Source organism: Mya arenaria, chromosome 8 (genome assembly GCF_026914265.1).
Source record: "Mya arenaria isolate MELC-2E11 chromosome 8, ASM2691426v1".
Classification (NCBI taxonomy): Eukaryota; Metazoa; Mollusca; class Bivalvia; order Myida; family Myidae; genus Mya; species Mya arenaria.
In genome coordinates this window covers 71,648-94,988 of record NC_069129.1, presented here as the reverse complement: position 1 = coordinate 94,988, position 23,341 = coordinate 71,648, and the positions used below count along the sequence as shown (strand labels likewise).

The following is a 23,341-nucleotide window of genomic DNA, read 5'->3' as shown; positions in this document are numbered from 1 at the left end:
TTGGGATACGGTTGAGGCAAAGCACTTTTTGAATTTTAATTGTGATACCACATATATGTATATAATACTTTTCAAGTAAACGAACAAGTGAACAAATTCTATATGGAATTATAAAAACGCAATAGTTTCACGGTTACAAACCACCAAAAATAGTCACATCGCTTTCGTTAGACTTGACCTACATTTCGATGACTCTTATACACTAATGAGCAATCTATATGTGTTGTATAAGTACGCTAATGAGCAATTTATATGTGTTGTAAAGTACTAGTCTGTCTTTAAATACTCTGAGCAAGTCGAGCCGCATACCGTTATGGAAATATACTAGTTACTTCAAAGCTAAGCCTGCGTCTTGTTGTAATGTAAACAAAATGTAAAAAATATGTTTTGTTCTGTTGTTATAACATTTACAAGTAATATCAAATTGTCCACGATTTAATTGAATCAATAAAGTCGATTTTGTATTAAGAGATGAGCCATAGAATATTGATGAATTAGATTGCCCTTTGACAATTACGGAAAATCTGATAACTGAATCGAATTTAAAAAGACACAAGCGTCCTGACATGCAGAAATGTTGATTTTATTGACACTATAAGAAGTGTATTTTTCCCTATCTAGTCGAGATGAGATTTTAATTATAAATGTGACATCATATTTTTCCTGGATGTTGGTGTAAGGATGTCATGGATCCAATTATAAAGAAAGTCGATGTGATTTGAGCTTTAGAGACATAACTTAAGTAAATATTACAGCAAAACTACAAATGAACTTGCATCTACTTTACAGAATAGAGTTAACAAATAGTATGAACTGAGACAACTTATTTATTTCATCGCAATTCGGGTTTAGAAGTAATCGTAGCGCCACTGATTTTATTTTCAAATTATATACTATTTTTCAAAATGTTATGATTAATCAATCGAAATTAAATTGTGCATTTTAGACTTTAAAAGGGCATCTATTACTGATATCCATGGAACACTTTGGATTAAACTTATGTAATCTGGTATGAGTTGCGAAACGCTGAATATTATTTAATTTGTTCATAAGTATTTTAGATTCTGTCTTAAAGATTGTAATTGTATGTCACTTTCTGAGCCTTTCGGTATTGATCTTGGCATTGAACAGGGCGAACCCGTCCCACCGTTTTTGTTATGTATTATTCAAATTATATAATATATGTAAACAAATAGCCTTAAACGTTTTGGCTAAGATAATGAAAGAACCATGTTCACTTATGTGCAACATGTATATTGAACGATGTAATATGTGCATTGATAGGAATGTCAATACCATTTTTTTTATTTTTATAAATATCATTGGCTATGGGAACCGTTTCTATTATTTTAATGTTAGTCATAAAGTAAAAACAATGGGTCAAGTTGTTGTCTCATCAGTGAAGATGGAGTATTTTATTTACAGAGTTTTCAATTTGAATATAAGTACAATAACTATTGAGAATGCAACCTACATTTTCAGCCTATGAAACGGCTCATCTGCCTGTTTTACTACTACAATTTATCGGTAAGAATTTCAATCTTCCGCGGGATTTTCAAGCTACGACTACTCAAAATATTTGTAAGCATATACACGTTGTGCATTATTTTATTTAAATTCCTTCAGAATGTATTTATATGCTTGTTCTTCTTCAGCCCTTGAAATAAATCTGATACTTTTACGGCATTAAAAGTGTTTTGTTTGGTTTTAATACATTCTCTTGTTATTTATGATATATATATGCGCGAATAATTGTCGTTGTGGTATCTGTTTAAATTAAAATTTAAAAAAGTGAATCTTCAGTATAACAACAATCTGGAAAAATAAAAGCAACCGCTGATTTCAGTGAATTGTAATTTTAATTTCATGATAATCGATTGTTAAACATTTAATCCCAATACGGCGATGAGGCAAACGTTTCGTATACTGCGGTCAAGTACACCATTGCATGAACATTATTATTTTAAATCAAATTTACTCAGTCAGTGTTTCGTAGGCTGTTGTTCAAATAATTTAATTAATTTTACAATGTATTTTTGCCGTCCTTTTCAAGAATTACTTTCAATCGAATTGGTCATGGAAATACACTAATTCTAGATAATGGGTTGATTGCGTATCGACCAATCAAAATGGTTACATTCTAAGCCAGTTAGTTTACAATAAGTAAAATATTACTTATTGTATACTTAATATTACTAAGATTGTATCCATATAGGATAAAAACACCATTTGTCCCGATTAATATCATCCTCACGTGATTTGAAAATTGAGAGAGGTGGGCTCTGTCGGACCGTATTTGGTACAAAAACGAATATGGTACAAATGTACCATATTCGGTCGAATATGGTACAAATGTACCATATTCGGACCGAATATGGTACAATTTTCGACCGAATATGGTACAAACATTGTACCATATTCGGTTGGAATAAGTTTTTCTATGCTCGCCAAAACGTATTTGGTACATACCAAAAAAACTCATAAAATGAAAATGGCCTACGTATATGGTACATAAATTATGTATTTCTTAATAAATGAAATAGTCTGCCAATGTGTAAACTTTTTTTCAAACTCAAATACATTGTATTAACCTAATATTGGAAGTGACAAAAGTATCATCATCATCATCATCATCATCATCATCATCGTCGTCGTCGTCGTCGTCGTCGTCGTCGTCGTAACTAGCAGTAACAGAAACAGCTAACCTAACCACACTTTACATGGATTTTGCTGGTTGTGTAACTGTTTCGCCGGCTAGCTCAGTCGGTTGCGCGTCAGATTGGCACGCAGGCGGCCTGGGTTCGATTCCCGGGCGGGCCAGATACTTTCGTGGAGATTGGTCACGAAATGATTTCTACGGCCATTCTTACCCTACCGCTGTTTCAAGTAGGGCAGTTGTCAATTACTGGCGAATGTATCTGCTTAGTACTGGTTACTAAGTACTAGTACTCTAAGACTAGAGACGTGCTTGCTCCAGGTAACTCTGTAAAAGTTTGAGGATTATCGCATTTTGGTTATGTTCATAGAGTGTGAACTTGTAAGGGTAAAGGTAGGCGAGCAAATCCATGAAGCGCGCCAGCGCTTCTTGGAAAATTTGATCGTTTAATACCCCTCGGTATTAATGCTTATATTTTAATACATTTTAATAATAATTGGTAGGTTTTGTCCAGATATGATTGCTTTAAGCAAACGTCGTTGCAGGAATGTCGACGTCGCATTCGATTGGTCGAATGACGTCGCGTCAGCCATATTAATGATTTCGTGCATTGTTTGGGTCAATCTAAAACTTCTGACAAGAAGATATTGCATGAGAAAATCCGAAAAATAAACAAGAAATTGGGCCGAAAAAATAACTAACGAAATTCATATTTCATGCATTTGCAGTTGTTTTACGATAGAATTTCTTCGATATAATTCAATATCCTTTGGTCAGTAGTTTTAGATTGACCCAAACAATTCACAAGATCATTAATAGCAATTTTCAAATTTTTAAAACTTTTTTTTTCGAAAGTGTATTTTCACCAAAATCCGATTTAAGAGATTTTGAGCTCTTTTAAATGAATATATCTCTCCAAAAATAAGGATGTTTGACTGGCTGCTTTAGACAGGTGTGACTGTATTCCTAAACATTAGGCGAAAAGAAAAAAATTGTCTGGTTCCGGTGACCCGACCCTACCTATTTTTTTCGCCCGACCCTAAACTTTTTTTTATTTGAATACGAAAAAATTGGTCCGATTTTTTACTCAATATTCAAGAGAATTGTAAAGAACGTTTTTAAAGCGTTCATGTAAACATTCTAAAAATAAAACAAAACTTAATAATTTTAGTTTAAGTTTTGAATCTATAATATGTTGTCTTGATTAAGGGAAAGTAAATTTTGAAAATAGAAATACATTGATCTTGTGGCAAGGTTCGAATCAAAACCTCATATTTTTAAATAAATGTACGAATTTGCACAGCACTAAAGCATAAGGTCAATGAGTTTGCAAACACCTAGAATTTACATTCGGCCGGATATTGGACTAGATACTAGTAACAGAAATCCTGTTAGCGTTCGTTTCCTATTAACAAGAGCGGGCAGAAACAGCGGTCTTATTTCGGCAATAAAAGAAATCATCAAGGGGCCAAAATGGGCAAACGCATGGCTGCGTTTGCGTGTTAGTGGAATCGGTTGGTATGATATCATAGATGTCATGTACAGACATTACAGGTGAAATATACATGTATATCGGTGTTTGGAAACCTGTTATGTTATTTTTGTGATTGATGATTATGTTCTTCTACCGGAAATTTGTTGTCATTTGCTCATTTAATGGTAACTTTTTACGAAGCACATTTGGGATATTTTGGCTGCTACTAAAATGAATGTATATATGTATATTATGTCTGGTCAAAATGCTACAGTTGGATTAAAATTTAAATGCTGTTCTATGTTCTTCAATATTACTTTGAAAAATCCTGTCAGTATACCAATAAATGAAAAAAGTACAAGTTTGTTGAATCTCTTGAATGAAACAAATTATAAAATACAAAATGTAAAATGAATATGTGATGATGATGATGACAAAACATTTGTGATGATGATGATGGTAAAAAAATTGTGATGATGATGGTGGTGGTGATGATGATGACAGTGGTTATGATGATTGGGGTTTGATGATTGTGGTGATGATGATGATGATAATGATGATGATGATGACGGTAATTTTGATCGTCGTCATCATCATCAAAACTTTTGTCATCATCATGACGATGATGATGATAATGGCGTTAATGGTGACGATGATGATGTAATTGATGATGATGACAATGGTGATGATGATTGGGGTTTGATGATTGTGATGATGATAACTGCGATGTTTATCGGCCGATGATAATGATTATAATGATGATGATGAAAAAAGTTTTTTATTATGTTGACGCCAATGATTACCGGCCGCCGATGATGATGATTATGATGATGATGATGATGCTGATGATGATGATGATGATGATGATGATGATGATGATGATGATGATGATGACGATGATGATTATTTTCATGATGGTATTGATGACGTTGATGCAAATTGTAGTTATGATGATGATGATGATGATGATGATGACGATGATGATGATGACGATGACGATGATGAGTGTGTACCATATTCGGAACGAATGTGGTACATTTTTCATCCGAATATGGTACAAGTTTGTACCATATTTGGTCAGGCATTTTACCCCAAAACTGCAGATACGTATATGGTACAATTAGACAGTTGTACCATATTCGGCCGAATATGGTACAAATTTGTACCATATTCGTTTTTGTACCAAATACGGTCCGACAGGGCTCTAATATTATCAGTGAAGATCGTAAATGTAAACTATGTACTCAGATTATTGTTGAAACCGAATACCATTTTCTTTGCTGTTCTGCTTACAGATTTACGTTGAATACATTTTATACAATTACGCTCGGTTAAAGCATTTGTTAAAATGTCAAGGTAATAAACAGTATTGTCAGATACGTTTCCTATGATTTCGAAAGTTCCGATAAAGAGGACTCCTAATATATCTGATTCGTTATCTTGTGTTTTCTTGAATTGCTCATTAATATCATATTTAGCTACCATTAGCTTGGTTTCAAGGCTTAATATTGTTGTGTATTACATTTTCATTATAGTGTGTATAAGTTTGTGATGGCCAAATAGATGATCATACCATTAGTAAATAGCCTAAGCTAGGATGCCGATTTGCCAAAAAAACTTTTTACTTAGCTAGTTTTGTCTCCCGTGACACAATTCGACGGAGGGCTGATCTGAGTTTCTGCTTCATCTGACGTCAATCATCAGGCGGTATAACAATTTACCGAAACTAATGGTCCATCAAGTGCGAACATCACAGACATTGCGACATATCTAGATCAGAGAGAGCGTCGTGGAGGACTCAGCAATTACAGCACACGAAATTCGATTAGTAAAGAGGATTAAAAGGCATTTAACAGGATCCTTCGGGTCTTCTTTATTGCTTATATCTATTACTATTAGAATTAGGCGTATTCAGGTTTCTTCGAAATAAATTGACAGTTTCGCTTTATAAGTCTAGTAAATTTCAGACAAATATTTCATATACAACATATGTCGCCTAAGAATTATAGCTGCACACATTAAATTACAATTACGTTCCATTTGGGATGAATGAAACGTTATCGAGCCAAAGCCGAAAACAGATGCCACAAATATCAGGCTACACCACAATGTTGTTAAGAGCATTTTATTTTCATTGCTTATTTCTGTACCCTGCAATAACATCTATAAGATCAAAAGAGGTAAATGATGAAATGTGGCAGAAATATAGAAGTCATTACCATAAATAAGTACCAACCAATATGACTCACACAAAAACTGTCTGATCTTCCACGATTATAGGATATCGAGGTTACTCAGTAGTTACAGCTGTTCTGTGAACAAAGGTCAGCAATCTTTAGTCTTATAAGTGTGCAATCTGTTTGCGAAAGTGAATTTTGTTAACAAAATATATATCAAATAGACCGACATAAGACTGGCACATTTCTCTAGGCATCTATTATATATAGAAGCCAACAAGATGCAATGCCTTGCATGCACTAAACGATTGACTCTGGCATATTACTACAAACCCGAATTGCATAGATAAGCTGACTTAGTTTAGATGCACAAGCACTGGAACTCAACATTTAACATGTATCAGAACGTGGTGGCCTAACAGTAATTCAAGGAAAACAAACACTAATCCTTCTACCCAGCCTTTCAATACGCCGCTCGACAAATTCATTAACAGCTTTCCTAACAAGATAGGAAACAAGCACAACATCGCTTTATGCAAGACAAATATTTACAAAGGTCGGGCGTTTGTTTGCAATAATTCAACATTGCTATCTATCAGTGACAGACCTAATGAAGATATACGTGCCAGACTTGGCTTCGGCAATCAATCCCAATTACTTGCAATTTACTGTTTGGCACTATGGGAAAAAATAAAGGCGCTCCCACTAAATGCAGCAACTTGCATGGATACTAAGCATCCCTAGCGTTAACGTTGTGAAACTAGTTTACACTCTTTTAAACTCATTTTTTACACAACACTTTGCCTTAAAACACGATACGCGTGTTTTCTTAAACATTTGTATATTACTTCAGGTCATCTTTCTGATTTAGAATACAACCCCTGTAAGTGTTATATACTGGCAGGTATAGTGTAGTGTTACATACTGATACTAGCGTGTAATATCACATATTAACAAGTATCGTACATTGTTACATACTGATACTAGCGTGTAATATCACATATTAACAAGTATCGTACATTGTTACATACTGATACTAGCGTGTAATATCACATATTAACAAGTATCGTACATTGTTACATATTGGAAAGCATAATTTAGTGTAACATACTGACAAATATTGTGTAATGTTACGCACTGGCAACTAGAAAATTTACAAACGCTGAAAAAATCTCAGATCGATCCTGTAAACGTCTATACAATCGTCTTAACTAATCGAATTCTATTTTCTGTAATTACTGTTTACCCACCACGCATGCTTTCTTTAATCTCGATCTGTCGCAATGTCTGCGATTCGCACTTCATGGGATATTTGTCTCCGTTATCTGTAATACTGCCGCTGATTGGCGTCAAATGAGGCAGAAACTCGCCTTGATTCGTGTCATGCCAGATTATGAAACGATCTGAACTCATACAACAAATATGAATAACCCAATAGAGCAAATGATGTCTTAAAAAGGAAAAAAACAGCTATCGAAGCTCAGGTCAACCGCAACAGAAGAAAGATGGCCATTTGTTGCGGTTTGCAGTCGCAAACCTATCACAGAGAGAAATGTTGTTTTACGAAATGCTTTCTGTAAATAAAAGCAAAGTCTTCTTACACCAACAGTGAGGCAGAAAAGTATGATTTGTTTTCGTAATGTGAATGATAAGACTCCCGGAGAGCATTTGGTTCACGTGCAATACGTGTTTAAACACAAATATGAATTCCGACAAGGTACTAGGTCTCACCCATATCGCAACGGAAAAGGAACAAAACAAAGAAACGACTACTTGTACATCAATTCAATTGACCAATTGACACACAAATACAGCAGTTCTATATTCTTGAAACATGCAATGATTTTCAATACAGTGTTTATGAAAACTAGTGTTATAACATGCGGACAATTACTTCCCGATTTTTGATGTAGTGCATAAGGCATTTCGAGTTTGGTGTGTTTCACGTGACGGGTGTTTTGAGGTATGTAAATTCGACGGTTTATACCTAAAACTGCTAACTCAAGTACATGCATTGTAGTCATTTTCAAATAGCATTCTAATGACAGTCATCTTGTTCATCTCTTGGACTATTTTGAATCGCCACCGTTTTATTCAGCGCTAAATCTCAACGCTGGAAATGGAACTGATGTCGCACAACTCCGTTTGAGAACTTGAGCATCTATTTGAACACAAATTCAATTACCTATAAGTATCGACTCTGGCAAAATGTCACCTGAAGTATGTCTTGTCTGGATAATGAAAGCAGATCATACATGCGGTTCGTCAAATGTTTTCACTAGTTTTTGTATGAACAGAACAGAACAGACAGTTTATTCGACTCATACAAGTGAACTTCGTCGTATACATACGATTATGTTTAACCTTATTCATGCTTTGCGGTGGAGTATCATGTTTCAGTAGAAGAATTATAAATTATCACTTTGTGATTGGTTGTTTCATTTAAAAATAGAAAAGCAACATTATATTTCAAATGTGGATGGTCAAGTCACATTTAACAGTTAATCAATAGCACCAAAGAAACTCGCGCGAAAGTTGACTGAAATACTTAATAAAGCCTTACATTGATTTTTTTCGAATGGTGTCAATTTTATGTGTAAATCACAGGTATGAAGCTAACAATGATTGTTAAATGAAATTTGGAACCTTCAAAATAAACATAGCTTATTGCACAAAAGAAAAAAGTAACGTAGCAGCTATACCACATACAGGAATCGCACACGAGCTGTATGAACTTTTATGGTCAGGTATTATTACGAGTCTACAAGACTCGCACAAGTACCAGTCTACATGACTTGCACAAGAACCAGTTTACAGGACTCGCACAAGTACCAGTCTACAGGACTCGCATAAGTACCAGTCTACAGGACTCGCACAAGTACCAGTCTACAAGACTCGCACAAGTACCAGTCTACATGACTTGCACAAGAACCAGTTTACAGGACTCGCACAAGTACCAGTCTACAGGACTCGCATAAGTACCAGTCTACAGGACTCGCATAAGAACAAGTCTACATGACTCGCACAAGTACCAGTCTACAGGACTCGCATAAGTACCAGTCTGCAGGAATCGCACAAGTACCAGTCTACAGGACTCGCACACGTACCAGTCTACAGAACTCGCACAAGTACCAGTCCACAGGACTCGCACAATTACCAGTCTACAGGACTCGCAGAAGAACCAGTCTACAGGACTCGCACAAGTACCAGTCAACAGGACTCGCATAAGTACCAGTCTACAGGACTCATACAAGTACCCGTCTACAGGACTCGTACAAGTACCAGTCTACAGGACTCGCACCAGTACCAGTCTACAGGACTCGCATAAGAACAAGTTTACAGGACTCGCACAACTACCAGTCTTCAGGACTCGCACAAGTACCAGTCTACAGGACTCGCACAAGTACCATTCTTCAGGACTCGCACAAGTACCAGTCTACAGGAATCGCACAAGTACCAGTCTTCAGGACCCGCACAAGTACCAGTCTTCAGGACCCGCACAAGTACCAGTCTACAGGAATCGCACAAGTACCAGTCTTCAGGACTCGCACAAGTACCAGTCTACAGGACTCGCACAAGTACCAGTCTACAGGAATCGCACAAGTACCAGTCTTCAGGACTCGCACAAGTACCAGTCTTCAGGACTCGCATAAGTACCAGTCTTCAGGACTCGCACAAGTACCAGTCTACAGAATTCGCACAAGTACCAGTCTACAGGACTCGCACAAGTACCAGTCTACAGGAATCGCACAAGTACCAGTCTTCAGGACTCGCACAAGTACCAGTTTTCAGGACTCGCACAAGTACCAGTCTTCAGGACTTGCTTAAGTATCAGTCTTCAGGACTCGCACAAGTACCAGTCTTCAGGACTCGCATAAGTACCAGTCTTCAGGACTCGCACAAGTCCCAGTCTACAGAACTCGCACAAGTACCAGTCTACAGGAATCGTACTAGTGCCAGTCTACAGGAATCGCACACGCACTGTCTGATCTTCTATGGGTTTGGATTATAGAGGTTTTGTTAGTTGTGTTGAGATAGAAATGCACGCACACATTTTGTACCTGTTGCCAAACGAAAACCTATTTGACTGAAGGCCTAAAACACAGAATGTTCACAATCGAAAATACAATTTATGTTAATTCGTTTAAATTTAAAACAGCTTTTTGTTTATTTCTTGTGCTATACTTATTCTAAATTACAGAGAACATGCCCACCATCCCCTTCCTTAATGTCAATATAAGCACGAAAGAAATGATCATTTGAGATTCTTTGAAACGTTCTATTTTGTAACCGTAACGTAACCAATACATGGAGGAATGATGCGTTGATGTGTTCATTAGAACGAGTAAAGAATAGTAGTCGCATATCTCCGTGTCGTAAAGTTCCGTATGTTATGGAGAAAACCGTATGTTTTACATGCACACATGCAAAGAACAAAATGCAATTAAACAGTTACAGCATACAGGGTATATAACTGCAAATTTCAGTTGGCTCAAGATGCGAGTCACGTGAGGCTACCAATTGACGTCATAAGATTAGAACGTTATGTGACATTGGGTTCCAGCCAAGGGCTTTTTCACGAGCGATAATGCCACAGTACAGTCAGTCCCAACCTCGTTAGCTAAAAGGCTATATTTTATCAATTACTTTCCGAAGTTTTATGTCGCCAAGAGGTGTTTTTACAATTTCCGCAAATAAATTGGTATCATCAGAAATTCTGTGACAGGTTATTCCATTATCGTATGACCGCTTCGATAACAAGCCTGGTAATTAAGCCATGTACCTGGATGTTTAATTGGATTGGGTTTACATCACAGGGAATTAAGAGGCTTCGGATGATTACAACTTAGAACGAAAACAAGAAAAACTATTATGATGGGACCCATCAAGTTCTTCAGATTCTTAATGCTGTACAAGTCCCTCTTAATATAAATGAATTAGTATGATAGCTGTGTTAATTAGGTATCTGTAGTTTTCCCGCAAACTCATAATTAATGATACCTTGGAAGGCTGACAGGCTGAAGGAGCCACAGTTATTAATTTTTACACATTAATAATTTCGTCATGTCAGCCAATAATTAATTGTAAACCTAGGAAATCCAAATTTTGCAGTATATTCGGTATTCATCTTTTTTCTCTCCTTTTTAAGATGTATGAAAGTTTCAAAGCGATTGGCATTATACTTGTATAACATATTCCCTAAGCAGGACAGTTACTTTCCCTGACGTATTGTAAACGCTAAGACCATGAGAACATCGTTGGTATCGACCTATCCGTAGCAGCACATTTTTCATGGATTGAATACTTATGCATTTATAATATCCAACTTTATAACTGCAAAATACGACTTATTCGAAATTAACCATACATTTCTCCATCCTTATAATGTTCCTACTCTGTACCAGCATTTTGCCTCTTCCTAGATTCCCCGGGCTCTTAAGTGTTTCAAGAATCAGATTGGCTCTTTTGTTTTTCTGTACTATTACATGTCTCTTGAAGTTGATTGGATCTACTTTTGTCTTTAAGCAATACACTTGACTGGCTGGTCAAGTGGATTACTCAACAGATCCTACAAATACATGATATATCACCGCATTCCAAGAATCAAAGTTCCAACACTCCGACAGATAAAAATTAAGTTCAATGTATGTAGCATAGTGTAAGACTCCGTGAAAAAAGTTTCCCCTTTTACCATCCGACAATATTCGATTGTATGTAAAAACAAACACTATAAGCGACTATTGGTCACCATTGACATGACTGTGATACGATTTTCCTACGATTTCTATGTATATGTTACAGTTCAATTTTGGCTCTATTTTCTGTATATTGTCAATTTTGGACTTATTTCTGTGTTTTTGCCTACGAAAATGATTAGTGAAATTTGAAAAATCCTTGTTTGTCATTGAACGACACAAAAATGCAAACACCAAGTATATGTTACCTGTTACCATATAACCTTGGGGTGTGATTTGTTTTTACTACGGACAACAAGGAAGCGTTTGGGGATAGGAAAATGACCATAGAATACTCACTGGAGCTATTTTTTGGTGCATTTATCAGAGACGATTTAGCATACGTAGAATTATTGAACATTTAACATTTAATTAAGTTTTTAAAGGGGGCACTACGCAATAAGCATTTTTATCGTGCTATAAGTAACCGATCGACGTGTGACTAAACGTCACTGTAACGATAGCAACTGAGATAGTCAAGTTGACGGTAGTATAGCTAGGACAAGTATGTTAAAATTTCAACACGAATCTGTCACAGGCCGGAAAAGTTTGTATCTGCTTGAGGCCTGACAATCGTATAAGTCTGTAGGAAGGAAGTTTGTATGGCATTACACTTCTTATTTTTCAGTGTACAGATTACAACTGGTTCATAGACTGAGGTGGTAAACCACCGCTTAGGCACGAGCGCACTATCTTTGTTCATATTGTTGCCAAGATATTGGTGTTTTTCGACACAATTAACCTGACACTGACCTTTATGCATGACTACAAAATACGGTAATCACGACGAAGATATTTGTTTCAATGAACGACTCGGAGATTCTCGGTCATTCTCATGAAAAGGGTAAATTAAACGAATTTGGAAATGAATACTCGGTGACATCATTTTTTATCACATGACAGTGAATCAAAGTATGGTTATAACATATCAGATCATTGGCTACTTTCCATCTTAATTTTGAAGCTAAATGGTTTTGTGATTCAAAGAACAGACTGAACATGCTGGATCTACATGGTCAAAGTTTTTTGTTTACATGTTTACCGCATTGTTTGAACACCGGATGTGGTCACTATATCGAATACTCAGCGGTTACCTTTAACAAATCATTTTCTTTTAAGAAACGTAACTTTTTTTCTAACATTGTTAAATATCCAGTACAATGTTCTCCCTATATATGGCGTTGGGGTAGTCAAGCACTAGTGTTTTTTGATAACAAATTGTTCAATACTGTAAAGGAAATTGTTGCAGTATCTTATTATTTGATATTGTATATACGCTTACATTCGTGTTGACATATCTGTATTTATCTTTTTCAGTGCTTCTCAAATGCTGTTTTTTGATCGTCACTTACAATTTCTACATTGGCGTTGCAAACCCGTACTAGAGAGCACAAGGGATAACGGGATGGTAACATAATTATCTAGGTCCCACCTTCATATCTGCCCAAACCCGTACTAGAGAGCATAAGGGAGTACAGGATGGTAACATATTTATCTAGGTCCCAACTTCATATCTGCCCAAACCCGTACTAGAGAGCATAAGGGAGTACGGGATGGTAACATATTTATCTAGGTCCCACCTTCATATCTGCCCAAACCCGTACTAGAGAGCATAAGGGAGTACAGGGTGGTGGCATATTTATCTAGGTACCACCTGCATATCTGCCCAAACCCGTACTAGAGAGCATAAGGGAGTACGGGATGGTGGCATATTTATATAGGTCCCACCTGCATATCTGCCCAAACCCGTACTAGAGAGCATAAGGGAGTACGGGATGGTAACATATTTATCTAGGTCCCACCTGCATATCTGCCCAAACCCGTACTAGAGAGCACAAGGGAGTACAGGGTGGTGGCATATTTATCTAGGTCCCACCTGCATATCTGCTCAAACCCGTACTAGAGAGCACAAGGGAGTACAGGGTGTTGGCATATTTATCTAGGTCCCACCTGCATATCTGCCCAAACCCGTACTAGAGAGCACAAAGGAGTACAGGGTGGTGGCATATTTATCTAGGTCCCACCTGCATATCTGCTCAAACCCGTACTAGAGAGCACAAGGGTGTACAGGGTGGTGGCATATTTATCTAGGTACCACCTTCATACCTGTACAAACCCGTATTAGAGAGCACAAGGGAGTACGGGATGGTAACATATTTACCTAGGTCCCACCTTCATACCTGTACAAACCCGTACTAGAGAGCACAAGGGAGTACGGGATGGTTACATAATTATCTAGGTCCAACCTTCATATCTGCCCAAACCCGTACTAGAGAGCACAAGGGAGTACGGGATGGTAACATAATTATCTAGGTCCCACCTTCATACCTGTACAAACCCGTACTAGAGAGCACAAGGGATAACGGGATGGTTACATAATTATCTAGGTCCCACTTTCATACCTGTTCAAACCCGTACTAGAGAGCACAAGGGAGTACGGGATGGTAACATAAATATCTAGGTCCCACCTTCATACCTATTCAAACCCGTACAAGAGAGCACAAGGGAGTACGGGATGGTAACATAATTATCTAGGTCCCACCTTCATACCTGTACAAACCCGTACTAAAGAGCACAAGGGAGTACGGGATGGTAACATAATTATCTAGGTCCCACCTTCATACCTGTACAAACCCGTACTAGAGAGCACAAGGGAGTACGGGATGGTAACATAATTATCTAGGTCCCACTTGCATATCTGCCCAAACCCGTACTAGAGAGCACAAATGAGTACGGGATGGTAACATAATTTTCTAGGTCCCACCTTCATATCTGCTCAAACCCGTACTAGAGAGCACAAGGGAGTACGGGATGGTAACATATTTATCTAGGTCCCACCTTCATACCTGTACAAACCCGTACTAGAGAGCACAAGGGAGTACGGGACGGTAACATATTTATCTAGGTCCCACCTGCATATCTGTACAAACCCGTACTAGAGAGCACAAGGGAGTACGGGATGGGAACATATTTATCTAGGTCCCACCTTCATACCTCTACAAACCCTTACTAGAGAGCACAAGGGAGTACGAGATGGGACCATATTTATCTGGGTCCCACCTTCATACCTGTACAAACCCGTATTAGAGAGCACAAGGGAGTACGGGATGGGAACATATTTATCTAGGTCCCACCTGTTTATCTGTACAAACCCTTATTAGAGAGCACAAGGGAGTACGGGATGGGAACATATTTATCTAGGTCCCACCTGTATATCTGTACAAACCCGTACTAGAGAGCACAAGGGAGTACAGGGTGGTGGCATATTTATCTAGGTCCCACCTGCATATCTGCCCAAACCCGTACTAGGGAGCACAAGGGAGTACGGGATCGGAACATATTTATCTAGGTCCCACCTTCATATCTGCCCAAACCCGTACAAGAGAGCACAAGAGAGTACGGGATGGTTACATATTTATCTAGGTCCCACCTTCATACCTGTACAAACCCGTACTAGAGAGCACAAGGGATAACGGGATGGTTACATATTTATCTAGGTCCCGCCTTCATATCTGCCCAAACCCGTACTAGAGAGCACAAGGGAGTACGGGATGGGAACATATTTATCTAGGTCCCACCTTCATATCTGTACAAACCCGTATTAGAGAGCACAAGGGAGTACAGGGTGGTGGCATATTTATCTAGGTACCACCTGCATATCTGCCCAAACCCGTACTAGAGAGCATAATGGAGTACGGGATGGTGGCATATTTATCTAGGTACCACCTGCATATCTGCCCAAACCCGCACTAGAGAGCACAGGGGAGTACAGGGTGGTGGCATGTTTATCTAGGTCCCACTTGCATATCCGCCAAAACCCGTACTAGAGAGCACAAGGGAGTACAGGGTGGTGGCATATTTATCTAGGTCCCACCTGCATATCTGCCCAAACCCGTACTAGAGGGCACAAGGGTGTACAGGTTGGTGGCATATTTATCTAGGTCCCACCTGCATATCTGCCCAAACCCGTACTAGAGACCACAAGGGAGTACAGGGTGGTGGCATATTTATCTAGATCCGACCTGCATATCTGCCCAAACCCGTACTAGAGAGCACAAGGGAGTACAGGGTGTTGGCATATTTATCTAGGTCCCACATGCATATCTGCCCAAACCCGTATTAGAGAGCACAAGGGAGTACAGGGTGGTGGCATATTTATCTAGGTCCCACATGCATATCTGCCCAAACCCGTACTAGAGAGCACAGGGGAGTACAGGGTGGTGGCATATTTATCTAGGTCCCACATGCATATCTGCCCAAACCCGTACTAGAGAGCACAGGGGAGTACAGGGTGGTGGCATATTTTTCTAGGTCCCACCTGCATATCTGCCTAACCGTCATATTGCTGTCCTTGACATTCGTATTTGCGCCATAGAAACATGTATGGAAATCAGGACCATGACCTCACCATTCAACAATATAACCACGCTCACCATTTATCTGTATATTCTGGTGCCATTGCCGTGACAGCGAGAGCTAGGAATCCCCTAAACAATTCAATAATGGTTGTTAATTAAAGCAGTACTTGGCTAATGAATGCTGACAAGATATCGATGGCTTGAACCGATGCTGTCTTGAACATTACCTGAACGTTTAAACTGAGTTGATAGTTTATCATCGATATCATTTAAATCCGTCCCCGGGTTTATTCAATTTGTCAGGAAGCATATTTCAGTTTACTATATTTTCAAATATAGTTTGAAAGAGACAAAGCGGATACAAAAATGACCTTTTAAACCAAATTACCCGTTAAATCAAATTTACTGTTGAACCAAATTACATATCGGACCAAATGATGACCTGTTGAACCGTATTATATGGCGGACAATATTACCTGTTGAACGAAATTACATGGCGGACAATATTACCTGCCGAACGAAATTACATGGCGGACAATATAACCTGCCGAACGAAATACATGGCGGACAATATAACCTGCCGAACGAAATTACATGGCGGACAATATTACCTGCCGAACGAAATTACATGGCGGACAATATTACCTGCCGAACGAAATTACATGGCGGACAATATAACCTGCCGAACGAAATTACATGGCGGACAATATTACCTGCCGAACGAAATTACATGGCGGACAATATTACCTGCCGAACGAAATACATGGCGGACAATATAACCTGCCGAACGAAATTACATGGCGGACAATATAACCTGCCGAACGAAATTACATGGCGGACAATATTACCTGCCGAACGAAATACATGGCGGACAATATAACCTGCCGAACGAAATTACATGGCGGACAATATAACCTGCCGAACGAAATTACATGGCGGACAATATAACCTGCCGAACGAAATTACATGGCGGACAATATAACCTGCCGAACGAAATTACATGGCGGACAATATAATCTGCCGAACGAGATTACATGGCGGACAATATAACCTGCCGAACGAAATTACATGGCGGACAATATTACCTGCCGAACGAAATTACATGGCGGACAATATAACCTGCCGAACGAAATTACATGGCGGACAATATTACCTGCCGAACGAAATTACATGGCGGACAATATAACCTGCCGAGCGAAATTACATGGCGGACAATATTACCTGTTGAACGAAATTACATGGCGGACAATATTACCTGCCGAACGAAATTACATGGCGGACAATATTACCTGCCGAACGAAATTACATGGCGGACAATATAACCTGCCGAACGAAATTACATGGCGGACAATATTACCTGTTGAACGAAATTACATGGCGGACAATATTACCTGTTGAACGAAATTACATGGCGGACAATATAACCTGCCGAACGAAATTACATGGCGGACAATATAACCTGTTGAACGAAATTACATGGCGGACAATATAACCTGCCGAACGAAATTACATGGCGGACAATATTACCTGTTGAACGAAATTACATGGCGGACAATATAACCTGCCGAACGAAATTACATGGCGGACAATATAACCTGCCGAACGAAATTACATGGCGGACAATATAACCTGCCGAACGAAATTACATGGCGGACAATATAATCTGCCGAACGAAATTACATGGCGGACAATATAATCTGCCGAACGAGATTACATGTCGGACAATATAACCTGCTGAACGAAATTACATGGCGGACAATATTACCTGCCGAACGAAATTACATGGCGGACAATATAACCTGCCGAACGAAATTACATGGCGGACAATATTACCTGTTGAACGAAATTACATGGCGGACAATATTACCTGCCGAACGAAATTACATGGCGGACAATATTACCTGCCGAACGAAATTACATGGCGGACAATATAACCTGCCGAACGAAATTACATGGCGGACAATATTACCTGTTGAACGAAATTACATGGCGGACAATATTACCTGTTGAACGAAATTACATGGCGGACAATATAACCTGCCGAACGAAATTACATGGCGGACAATATAACCTGTTGAACGAAATTACATGGCGGACAATATAACCTGCCGAACGAAATTACATGGCGGACAATATTACCTGTTGAACGAAATTACATGGCGGACAATATAACCTGCCGAACGAAATTACATGGCGGACAATATAACCTGCCGAACGAAATTACATGGCGGACAATATAACCTGCCGAACGAAATTACATGGCGGACAATATAATCTGCCGAACGAAATTACATGGCGGACAATATAATCTGCCGAACGAGATTACATGTCGGACAATATAACCTGCTGAACGAAATTACATGGCGGACAATATTACCTGCCGAACGAAATTACATGGCGGACAATATAACCTGCCGAACGAAATTACATGGCGGACAATATTACCTGCCGAACGAAATTACATGGCGGACAATATAACCTGCCGAGCGAAATTACATGGCGGACAATATTACCTGTTGAACGAAATTACATGGCGGACAATATAACCTGCCGAACGAAATTTCATGGCGGACAATATTACCTGCCGAACGAAATTACATGGCGGACAATATAACCTGCCGAACGAAATTACATGGCGGACAATATTACCTGTTGAACGAAATTACATGGCGGACAATATTACCTGTTGAACGAAATTACATGGCGGACAATATAACCTGCCGAACGAAATTACATGGCGGACAATATAACCTGTTGAACGAAATTACATGGCGGACAATATAACCTGCCAAACGAAATTACATGGCGGACAATATTACCTGTTGAACGAAATTACATGGCGGACAATATAATCTGCCGAACGAAATTACATGGCGGACAATATAACCTGCCGAACGAAATTACATGGCGGACAATATAACCTGCCGAACGAAATTACATGGCGGACAATATAACCTGCCGAACGAAATTACATGGCGGACAATATAACCTGCCGAACGAAATTACATGGCGGACAATATAACCTGCCGAACGAAATTACATGGCGGACAATATAACCTGCCGAACGAAATTACATGGCGGACAATATAACCTGCCGAACGAAATTACATGGCGGACAATATAACCTGCCGAACGAAATTACATGGCGGACAATATTACCTGCCGAACGAAATTACATGGCGGACAATTTTACCTGCCGAACGAAATTACATGGCGGACAATATTACCTGCCGAACGAAATTACATGGCGGACAATATTACCTGCTGAACGAAATTACATGGCGGACAATATTATCTGTTGAACGAAATTACATGGCGGACAATATTACCTGTTGAACGAAATTACATGGCGGACAATATTACCTGTTGAACATAATTACATGGCGGACAATATTACCTGTTGAACATAATTACATGGCGGACAATATTACCTGTTGAACGAAATTACATATCGGACAATATTACCTGTTGAACAAAACTAAATATGGAACCAAGTTGCCTGTTGAACCGATTTAAATATCGGACAAAATTACCCGTTCAACCCAATGAAATATCGGACCTAATGATGTGTTCAACCAAGCTATATATGAAACTCACTTACCTGTTGAACCGATTTACATATCGGACTAAACTACCTGTTGACCCAAATTGAACATATAACGCCAATGCATGAGTTAATCTGTAAACAGAACTACACATTTGTTGTAGCCAAGTCCTGCATGCAATATTAAGCTGTACTTCCCGTACACGTACCTGTGCGTGTGCCTACCTGTACATGTAAAAGTTGCAGTATAGATGATTCTTCATTTTGTGACAATTATGTGACACTTGTTCACGAATCTTACAATGGAAGCCTGTACGGTAGTGTCCTATAAGAATGTTCACCAAGGAGGGTGACGAGGAGAAGACACGAAACACATTCTCTTTCTGCATGTATAACGTATCACACTCAGAAGTGAAGTCATCTTTGATAAAAGCGGTTGTACGACAATGCGTGTACGTCTACATGTACGTATGTGCCCGCGTGAGTACTTTTTTCATCAAGTTGTAAAGACATGTACCGTTGAACGAGTAAAATAATTTATGCGAGTATCAGCGAGTACAGTACACTATTAATGTAATACTCAAAACATACACATGCATATCAACCATAAACTTTGAGTGGTAAATCTTTAACTAAATTTACGGAGACTATTAATTACTGATAACAAGATTGTAATTTTGTATTTAATGGCTGAACATCAAGAAATATTAAATTATTGGTGAGTGCTAAAAGACTTACTGTGATCTACTTTCTTTCGCATATCATTCTGTGTACTTTGAAGTATCGGCTTATGCAATATTCAAAGGTAAAGAAACTATAACAGTACGTAACGTAAATAAACTAATACAAAATACAATCCTGCACGTGAGAACACATTAGATTGAGACTGAGACACCACCACCAACGCCTCTGTGCACCGCCTAAAGTGCAATTTTATCTACAAGTAGGCTCACAGTGAAACACTCATATACCATAATAAAATCTAAATCATCTCGTAATTCCTTGAGATAGTTGTTCACTATCTAATATGCGCTTCGAGTACAAGAAAGAAATCGTTGCAATTAACAATTAGACAACGTTGCATAAATAAACTAAAACAAAACACGCCCTGCACGTGACAACACATGCTCACTTCGAAATATGATTGAGACTGGAGCAACACCACCAACGCCTCCCTGCACCGCCTTTAGTGCAGTTCTATTTATAATAACTAGGCTCAAAGTGAAACACTCAAATACTACTTAGTTCTCTAGATTCGCAATAAAAACATACTCATGTCGTTATTTATTTAGATATTGGTTCATGAGTTATTATGTATTTCAGGTATATGAAGAGTACGTTAGCAATTACCAGTTATTTAGTGTAAACATTGATTATTGGCATTCACCAAGTGAATAGTTTCGTGCAATAAATAACTGACACACCACAAATAACGTCATGCACCCGACAGAAGGTCAAATAGCTAATCCGAAAGCACTAGAAAACACAGATTTGTGTTTTTATCCATAGCTATTTTAAGGACAAGAAGCAACAATTTCCTCAAGTGATAAAATAAAATATACAGCTTGCATAAGCATCATGTTATACAGTGTTCTTTGAATGTCTCAACTTTCAACAGCTATTCAAATATAAACACAAAAATGGCATCTACCATGTTTTCATTATATTATCATCAGATTTTGACAGCAATATAAACATATGGTGGATATGTTGTTCCTGCATCACAGTTTGAAGAATCAGGCTTGTTTTATTGTGTTAAACCTAGCAATAGATCTCACATCATGAACACTCACTCAAGCAAAGTCATCCGTAAACTTTGCCTCTCACTTTGGGAATATATTCCTACTCACACTAAAAAAAATAACCTTATGGTTAAAAACTCTAACGCGAATTTATACATCGATTAATTAACTTAATTTAATTAACTTTAAAGGCGTCATGTCATCTGCAAAGTGTACAATCCGAAGACAATAATATCATCAAATGATAAAATCATAATAATGAGCATATAATTGTGGCGTCAGAAAATAGAGCTTATCAATGTCCATCAGATCATTGGGTTTTTTAAGTATACATATATCTATGTAAGGCTCTAACGGCACAAAGTACAATGTTTCATAAGCAATTCCAGCAAAAATCGTTATATAACAGAATGAATTTAAGAAATACGCTTACCTTATAAAAATATCAGAGATCCTTCGATGGGAGGATATTAACACATGTGACCACTTAGTTTCCATTAGCATATACGTCAATCAATCGTATATGTGTTTAGTCTTGACTCTATCACTCTTACATTCTCGATACGGCAATAATCTCTCAAACAGTTTCATGTATGATTTCTCATTGTACCATTATAAAGGCTCTTAGTTATAGCATCGTTCCCTTCAGGAATAAGTTTTAGATACTACATTCCTCTACTGACATAATTCCATAAGTATTTTCATTTGAAAACGAACAAATGTGAAATACCTTTGCAGACACAATGAGAACACTTAGTAAAGTCATTCACCCTGGTACAACTCCACTTCACCTGCATGGCAGACACAGTACCAACACTCGAACACAAACATTGGTATCCATACCATCAGCTACCCTCAGTCAAACAGCTAATTCACCTGTTTCTTCAAGTCACCCGCTATATGCACTCTTACATGTCAATTCCCAACAAATTATTAGCACGCCATTTTATCAAGTGTAATGACGGTATATACGCAAAAAGTCCTGCAAATTCTCTACATTCTCGTCTTAAGTGGAGAAACATTCTCGTTGTACAGTAGCATTTAAATGGAATTAAAGATGACAAAAATGTGATCATCCGTACCACCTACGACTGTGCATAATTAAAGTTTAATGAAGCGAGATTAATATAATGAACTTTTTATGGGGTTTAGTCGTTAAAACATAGCTTACGTACTCTATGAATTTTTCAAGACCTCTCCACGAACAAATCAATAGAAAGTGTCTCTTAGTCTGAATTTCGAAACCAATAATTGGAAGTTCTCATCACAAAGCGGCATCCTAATGAACCTTTAGTGCTGCATCATCAGTTCCTTGCCTTGTCAGTTGTTGAGTCGCGTTGATATACAATCAGATAACAGTAAATCACGTATCAAGGAAACACATTGTGAGATTACGCAAATGCCATCCACAAATCCCTTTCTTATCAGTTTGAGTTCATAGATGTTTGTTTGAATCAAATTGGTTTCCTTCTAACTGAGCCAAAATCAAAAGAATGGAAATGACGTATGGACACGATTTCCCAGTGATATATTGTGCTGATTTGGCCACCATTTTTGATTAATTACCCATGATGATTTTTTGTTTTACAGACTACGTGTGATATTTAATTTTGTTGTGATACATTGATTAGGTATGGCATTATTGATGTGTACCA

General features: G+C 38.2%; 1 protein-coding gene across 2 annotated transcripts in view; it reads right to left on the bottom strand.

Moving 5' to 3' along the window:
- The window catches only part of LOC128243706 (small conductance calcium-activated potassium channel protein-like), a 55,625-nt gene that overhangs the window by 14,014 nt on the left and 18,270 nt on the right, over positions 1 to 23,341 (bottom strand). The window contains exon 1 of one of the 2 annotated variants that reach the window (XM_052961625.1): positions 22,120 to 22,491. The exons of the other annotated variant lie outside the window; for it this stretch is intronic. The gene's annotated coding sequence lies outside the window, so the exon portion shown is untranslated. Of the gene's footprint in view, positions 1 to 22,119; positions 22,492 to 23,341 lie in introns of those variants that run through there. 2 annotated transcript variants of the gene reach the window in all.